Source organism: Lathyrus oleraceus, chromosome 5 (genome assembly GCF_024323335.1).
Source record: "Lathyrus oleraceus cultivar Zhongwan6 chromosome 5, CAAS_Psat_ZW6_1.0, whole genome shotgun sequence".
Taxonomy (NCBI): Eukaryota; Viridiplantae; Streptophyta; class Magnoliopsida; order Fabales; family Fabaceae; genus Lathyrus; species Lathyrus oleraceus.
This window is the reverse complement of record NC_066583.1, coordinates 515,409,409-515,418,285: the sequence shown is the minus strand read 5'-3', so window position 1 is coordinate 515,418,285 and position 8,877 is coordinate 515,409,409.

The window sequence follows — 8,877 nt, the reverse complement described above, 5'->3', positions numbered from 1 at the left end:
ATGTCTATGGGCCCAATATTGAACTGGACAAGGGTGACACGGTCTATACCTTGTGTTCAATATAGACATAAGAGCAAATGGGTAATTATACACATAATTATTATCACAGAAGGTTTTGTCAGATCACATGACATTTTCGTGACTTGGGTAGCAGTGATGTGTTGCTAGATACCGTTCACTGTTTATTATGTTAAATGCGTGATTTAATATAATTGCCAACGCCACGAAAACCTATAGGGTCACACACAAAGGAAGGATTGATGAGAGATAGAATAACTAAGGAACACCGTAAGGTACGGTGCACTTAAGTGGGAGACGAAATATGGTAAGGTACCAAATACTTAAGTGATTTTGGCATATTATGAGATATGAGCAAAATACACTTAAGTGGGCTTTTTGGCTTGAAGCCCACACAAGTGGTTCTATAAATAGAACCCCTTGGATAGAAGCATTGTAACTCCACTCAGACAGAAATTCAAGTAGAGACTTGGAGTTTTGTTTCCCTCTTTCTCTCACTCAAAGCCTTCATTCATAACAGCTAGCACTGCGATTGAAGGAATCCGTTCGTATGGACTGAGTAGAGTGTTAGATACCCAAAAGTGATTATTTGAGTCATCAATTAAGGGTATCTTTCACTCTATTTCCTTGCTAAATTGTCAAAACCACATTTGTTTTACATGAAATGCATTACATTGGTAAACAAGCTTGGTGCCTTTGATTTGTGTGTTATTGTGCAGGAAAAAGGCATGAAATAATTGAAAGTGAAGACACAAGAAAATTGGCAAAGGAACCAATGAATACAAGCAATTCATCAACCTGTTCGCTAGGCGAGCTGCTAGCGAAAAGCTCCAGTAAAATGTCAATAAATTCGCTAGGCGAGCTCCTAGCGAAGGTGGTAGCGAGTTCGTTCAGTTTTGGTGAAAAGCGCAGCCAGCACTCACTCGCTAGGCGAAGCTCTAGCGAGTCCCCAGCGAGCATTCCAGTAGCAAAACCTCTCAACCTCGCTGGGGCGAAGGTTGGAGCGTGTCCTTCGCTAGGCGAAGGTTTGTTCGCTAGGCGAACATGACAGTTCAACAGACCCTGTTTTCTCTGGGCGCAGGTGCCTTTGGTGCCACAATTAGACCCTCGCTAGGCGAGCCTTTCTGCTCGCCTAGCGAGCATGACAACCCAGTACTACTCTATAAGTAGCAGGTGCCACTTTTGAGCACCAGACCTTAGTTTTACTTTATTTTTCCAGCTTTTGCTCTAGAGATATTTTTGCCCTAGTTTTCATTTCTCTTCATCTTGTAACCATCTTCTACAAAAAGAAGGTGGATTCCCATCCAATCTCGATTATCCGACTTGGATGTTGATCAACCTTCTTCCGAAACTTGCCGACCAAGCTACCATGAAAATGAGTAGCTAAGTCATCCATTTGTCAAGGTTAGATGTAGGTGATTACTAGCTTTGGGTGTAAATGTAAGGATCTTCATATGTAAACTCTTTAATGGTGAATATATGATGAAAACTTTGTTTCTATTTAAAACTCTTTGTGTTGGTTTATGATCGAGAGATGTTTACCAACTCTTGACCTAGGTTTTCATCCAATCTTGTTTGTTAGCTAGAGATAGTAATGAATGATTTTGTTCACCATAAGGTTGAACTAAAAAGTTGTCATTTTGATAGATTGTGTTTGAGAGAAACAATGGATCAAAATGGCAAAACTCACAATGGGTGTTCGAGAGAAACACATTGGGAGGACCTTGTGAAATAATTTATCATCTAAGGGAGTTTATAAGATTGTTGACCGAACAAATACATGCAAAGTAATCATTGAACCCTAACTTTGGCAATATTTCTCATTTAATCAAACCATAACTTTTACCGCAATTTATTACCTTTTTATGCAAGATAACGTGACAACCAACCAAAACCCTATTGTTACTTAAGCTAAGATTAATACAACCATCGAACGGCGGTGATATCTTACAATCCCTGTGGATACGATAACAAAAACCCGACACGTAAATTTACAACTAACAAAATGGCGCCGTTGCCGGGGATTGTAAATTGATATTGCGAGCATCGCAATGGTTGCTTAAGTTTTAGCTTTTGAATTTTTGACTTGTGCTTGTAATTTGTTTGGTTTAGTGTGCAGCTTACGTTTTATGCGAGGGCAAATCCCTGTGGACGAACTTCTTTTTGATCCTGAGATCGAGAGAACCGCAAGGAGGCTCAATAGAAAAACGAGACGTAGGAGGCAACAGGCTAGACAACGCCAAGAGCAAGGAGAAAGTTCTTCAACCAAAAATCCACCACCATTCATACCAAACATGGAGCCACAACCACCACCACCTATTTCTACTCCATGCATCAATAGTCCAAGGAACACCGCTCAGTTTGCCAACCACACCGGAAGGCAAGCTGAGATGAAAACGGGAACTCTAAATCTATTATATGGAAGTCCATTCACCGGAATGGACCATGAAGACCCATTTTCTTTTCTCACAAAATTTTATGAGATAGCATTGGCTGCCGGAGTGGATCAGGCTCAGGAGCTTCCGTTGTTCAGACGATTATTTCCCCACGCTTTGCTCGGTAAAGCAAAGGATTGGTACCTAGATCAAACACCAGCCGTAATGACAGACTGGAACGTGTTAGAAGAGAAATTCATCGAAAGATTCTTCTCCCATAACCGGTTCATGGAATCCAAGACGGCCATCTCGGTGTTTTCACAAGGAACCAGTGAATCTTTGAATGAAGCGTGGGAAAAATTCAAGTCCATGCTTCGGAAATGTAAAGGGCATGGATTTGATGAATTGACTCAAATCCATATCTTCAAAAATGGACTTCAACCAAACTGCAAAACGTTGTTGGATGCGACCTCGGGTGGTTCTTTATTGTCAAAAAGTGCCGAAGAAGCTACAAACATTATCAATCGAATGGCTCTAAATGATCTTCAGAGTCAAAGTCGAGGAAATTCTTTGAAGAAGGCGGGAGTGCTTGAGCTAGGGACGAACGATGCCATCCTTGCCCAAAACAAGCTCATCTCACAACAAGTGGAACTCTTAACGCAACAAATCAAAGAGTTAAGAGAACCGTCAAAAGCTAAACAAATAGCTTGTTGTGAACTTTGTAAAGGTGAACATGACACCGGATTTTGTCCACCTCCCGGTTTTGACGAAGTAAACTACATGGCAAATCAACGGGACTATCAACCGAGACAACAACAACAATCACAACAACAACAACAACCTTATCAACCGCACCCTCAAAATCAACAACAACAATTCCAAGGGAACCAAGGGTTCCAACCTAGAAGCAACTATTATCATAACCAAGGTTATGGAGGTGGTTCTTCTAGCCGTCAAAACCCTCCCCAAAATCCTTATCAACCTCAACCTCAACAACCGCCGGTCGTAACTTCTAAATTGGAAGAGACATTGACGCAATTCATGCAAATGTCAATGGCTAACCAAAAGAGCAATGACGCGGCCATAAAAAATCTCGAGACTCAAGTTGGGCAACTTGCTAAGCAACTTGCGGAACAACAAACCGGTCCTTCCTTTTCGGCAAACACGCAAACAAATCCTAATGCACATTGTAAGGCGATCATGACGAGAAGTGGGAGGGAGTTGGGTAGTGAGAATAAAAAAAGAGTCGAGAGTGAACAAAGAGAGGAAGAGAAAGAAATTGAGGAGGAAATAGTGGAGGAAAATGTTGATGGTGAAGTAGGAGTGTGGAGTGATTAGGAAGAAGTTGAAAAGAACAAAAATAATGGTGAAGTTGAAAAGGAAAAAAGTGTGGAGGTTGAGAAAAATACGAGTGATGAGGTAATAATTGAGGGAGTGAAAAAGCCTAGATGGAAGAGTGCTAGAGTTGCAAAGGGAAAGGAGGTAGTGAGCGCTACCCCTATCCAAAACCTTCCTTATCCTCATGCCCCGTCCAAAAGGGAGAATGAACGGCATTACGCCCGGTTCATGGATATTTTTAAACAGTTGCAAATCAACATTCCGTTTGCCGAAGCCTTGGAGCAAATGCCCAAGTATGCCAAATTCATGAAGGACATACTAACAAAAAAACGGAGGTATACGGAACCGGAGACCATCGTCCTTGACGCAAGCTGTAGTGCCATTATTCAAAGGACGCTTCCTAAGAAAGAGGTTGATCCGGGAAGAGTTACATTGCCGGTTAAAATTGGTGACGTTTATGTCGGGAAAGGACTTATTGACTTGGGGTCAAGCATTAATCTTATACCTTTGTCAATTATCAAGAGACTTGGCAACATTGAGATTAAGTCCATCCGAATGACGTTGCAATTGGCGGATAAGTCGACGACCCATCCTCATGGCGTAGCCCAAGATGTTTTGGTGAAGGTCGACAAATTCTTTTTCCCAGTCGATTTTATTGTTATTGATATGGAGGAAGATGATGATGCTCCGCTCATCTTGGGCCGACCTTTCATGAAGACCGCGCGAATGATGATAGATGTTGATGACGGTTTAATGAAGGTGAGAGTTCAAAATGAGGAAGTGACATTCGATCTATTCGAGGCAATGAAGCATTCAAAAGATAGAAATGATAGCTTCCGCATCGATGTGATCGAAGACGCTATTATGGAGGTTTCAAAGCATATTCATGAGATATCTCCTATGGAGTTAGCTCTTGACGACTCATTGGAGGTTTTCACTGTTGAAGAAGAGCTAGATCTTGAGGAATGCTTAAAGGAACTTGATAGTTTAGACGACCTACAACCATGGGAAGTAGAGGAGGAAAACTTGAAAAAGGAGGTTATTGACGAAAAAGCGCCAATTGAATTGAAAGTGCTACCCTCTACTTTGAAATATGTGTTCCTAGATGAGACCGAGGCAAAGCCGGTCATCATAAGCAACCTTTTGACAAATGAAGAAGAAGCCCGTCTAATCATTGTGCTAAAAACAAATCAAGAAGCCATGGGTTGGACTCTTTCCGATCTAAAAGGAATTAGTCCATCCTATTGTATGCACAAGATTTTGATGGAGGAGGATTTTAAGCCGGTGGCTCAACCACAACGCCGTTTAAATCCTACCATGAAGGAGGTTGTTCGAAAGGAAGTTGTAAAGTTGTTGGATGCGGGGATGATTTACCCGATCTCGGATAGTCCGTGGGTTAGTCCTGTGCACGTGGTTCCGAAGAAGGGTGGAATTACCGTAATCCGAAATGAAAAAGACGAATTGATCCCTACTAAAGTTGCAACGGGATGGAGAATGTGTATTGATTATAGGCGGTTGAATACCGCGACTCGAAAGGACCATTTTCCACTCCCATTTATGGATCAAATGCTCGAAAGACTATCGGGCCAACAATACTATTGTTTTTTGGACGTCTACTCCGGGTACAACCAAATTGCGGTTGACCCGGCCGATCATGAGAAGACGGCTTTCACGTGTCCGTTTGGAGTGTTCGCATACCGAAAAATGCCCTTTGGGCTGTGCAATGCACCGGCGACCTTCCAACGATGTGTGCAAGCCATTTTTGCCGATCTAATAGAGAAAACAATGGAAGTCTTCATGGATGACTTCTCGGTATTTGGTGGGACGTTTAGTCTATGCTTGGCAAATTTGAAAACGGTGTTGGAAAGATGTGTGAAGACCAATTTGGTGCTTAATTGGGAGAAGTGTCACTTCATGGTGACCGAGGGGATCGTGCTAGGCCACAAAGTCTCTAGAAGAGGGCTTGAAGTGGATAGAGCTAAGGTTGAAGTGATAGAAAAATTACCTCCTCCGGTGAATGTGAAGGGCATCCGTAGCTTTTTGGGTCACGCGGGGTTCTACCGGCGCTTTATCAAGGACTTCTCAAAGGTGGCTAAGCCTTTGAGCAATTTGCTCGCCAAGGACCAGGTATTTCTCTTCACCGAAGATTTTTTGCAAGCTTTTGAGGCTTTAAAAGAAAAATTGGTTACCGCTCCAATAATAGTCGCTCCCGATTGGAATGAAAATTTTGAACTAATGTGTGATGCGAGTGACTATGCTGTTGGAGCGGTACTTGGCCAAAGAAAAGACAAAACTTTTCATGCGATACATTATGCGAGTAAGGTTCTTAACGAGGCTCAAATAAATTATGCCACAACGGAAAAAGAACTACTTGCAATAGTGTATGCGCTAGAAAAGTTTAGGTCTTATCTTATAGGGTCTAAAGTCGTTGTGTATACCGACCACGCGGCGATTAAATATCTGCTAACCAAACCGGATTCGAAGCAAAGGCTCATCCGTTGGATCCTCTTGTTACAAGAATTCGATGTAGAAATCAAAGACAAGAAGGGGTCGGAAAACTTGGTAGCGGATCATTTATCCCGCTTAGTGAATGTGGAGGTTACCGCATCTGAAAAGGAAATCCGGGAAGAATTTCCTGATGAAAAACTGTTTAAGGTTCAAGTTAGGCCGTGGTTTGCAGACTTTGCAAACCATAAGGCTAGTGGTTTTGTGCCTTACGACCTAACTTCGAACCAAAAAAGGAAGTTCCTTTCGGATGCGAAGTATTATGTTTGGGATGACCCATACTTGTTTAAGTTGGGTAGTGATAACCTATTAAGGAGATGCGTAACTGGAGATGAAGCCCAGAGCATCCTTTGGCATTGTCACAACTCGCCTTACGACGGATATTATAATGGGGTTAGAACGGCCACTAAAATTCTTCAATCGGGATTTTATTGGCCCACTATTTTCAAAGACGCACATACCCATGCGCAAAGTTGTGACAGTTGCCAAAGAAGCGGTGGGAAAGGTAAGAGAGATGAAATGCCTCTCCAAAATATCCAAGAAGTGGAAGTATTTGATTGTTGGGGCATAGATTTCGTAGGACCTTTCCCACCCTCTTATGGGAACGAGTACATGCTTGTTGCTGTCGATTATGTCTCTAAGTGGGTTGAGGCGATTGCCTCACCTCGGGCGGATGCGAAAACGGTGATAAATTTTTTGAAGAAAAACATATTTTCCCGTTTCGGAACCCCCCGAGTGTTGATAAGTGACGGAGGGTCACACTTTTGTAATGCACCTTTGGAAACTATTTTAAAACGTTACGGTGTATCGCATAGGGTGACGACTCCGTATCACCCACAAGCTAATGGGCAAGCTGAGGTCTCTAATCGTGAGATTAAGAGAATCCTCGAAAAAACCGTGTCTAATTCAAAAAAGGAGTGGTCCCAAAAATTGGACGAAGCATTATGGGCCTACCGTACGGCCTTTAAAGCTCCAATTGGCCTAACTCCCTTTTAATTGGTATTTGGTAAAACTTGCCATTTGCCGGTTGAATTGGAGCACAAGGCCTTGTGGGCCCTAAAGTTTTTAAATTTTGAAAATGAGTTGGCCGGTGACAAAAGGAAAGTGCAACTACTTGAGTTGGAGGAGATGCGCAATGCCGCATACCACTCAAGTTGGTTGTACAAGGAAAAGGCAAAAAAGTATCACGACAAGAAGCTCCGTAACAAAGAATTTGTGCCCGGACAATTGGTCCTATTGTTCAACTCCCGGTTGAAATTGTTTCCCGGGAAGTTGAAATCAAAATGGTCCGGGCCATTTCGGGTGAAAGAGGTGAAGGAGTACGGGGCTATTGTCATTGAAGACAGAGACAAGAAAGATAGTTGGACCGTGAACGGCCAACGGTTGAAAGTTTATCTCGGCGGTCATGTGGATCGCGAGAGCTGTGCTCTACCGCTTGATGCTCCTCAGTGAGCATCACACCGTCGAGCTTAGCCGACGTTAAACAAGCGCTAGTTGGGAGGCACCCCAACATTGTAAGTATTTACTGTTTTTTGTGTTGTGTTGTGTTGGGTTTCTTTGTGCTTAAACCATGTTGTATGAACATGAATTGCTGCCTTTGAAAAGGCAATTGCTGTCATGGTCGCTTGCTGTTCGCTAGGCGAGGCAGTGGCGAGCTGATTCGCTAGCTGCTCGCTAGGCGAAGCAGCAGCGAGCGCTGCATGACAGCACTTATTTAAAAACTCAGCAGGGGACTCATTTTTGCCCTAACACAACTTTGCTGTCTTGCAACCCTGCTGAGAACATTTTTTTCCAGAGCTCTCCACAATCTCTCATTTGCATCTCTCTACTAACACTCTCTTCCTACTCGGTCGATTGCAAACTCTACTCACTTCACATTTCCAAATCCGTGTAACTAAGGTTTGCCCTACTACATTTTTCTTTTTGTTTGAACTCTAAATTTCGAATTTGAATTGCAATTAGGATGAGTGGAGTATGGGAAACATTAGGTGTGCATGTGGTATTTAGGGTTTTGCAAATTGGGATTTTAGGTTTTAGAATTGGGGATTTTAGGTTTTGAATGCAAATATGTAATCCCCAATAGCATAGAACGGTTATTTACTTGATAAATCATTAGGTTCTGATGTTGGAACCATTTGAGTATGGGTTTTGGGGGAGAATCTCTGAACATGCTGAAAAACCCCAAAACCCGTAAGGTTCGCTAGCACTCGCTAGGCGAATCTGGGGCGAGCGTTCGCTGCCACTTCGCTAGGCGAAGCAGCAGCGAGCATGTCAGTCTTTTGAATATTGCTTTGATGTCTAATCTGTTTGTTTGGTGTGTGTTGTTTCCTCTCATATTTTGCAGATGGAGTCAAGGTCTGGAGCGGCTAAGAAAAGAAAGGGAGCGACTACTTCCCGGACTGTGCCTATCCAGTTTGACCAAGATAAGTTTGTCGGCCCGAAGCAGGCCGCCAGATACATTTCTCTGGAGAAGCGGAAAATTCTTCCAGAGAAGCGATTCCTGATCAACCCACAGGGCACTAACAGAAATTTTGCCGGGTTGATTGACGCGAAGAAATGGGATCGGTTGATTAATCCCTTAGAGCATTACGACATAGCTACAGTGCGTGAATTTTATGCTAACGCACTGCCTGACGACGAA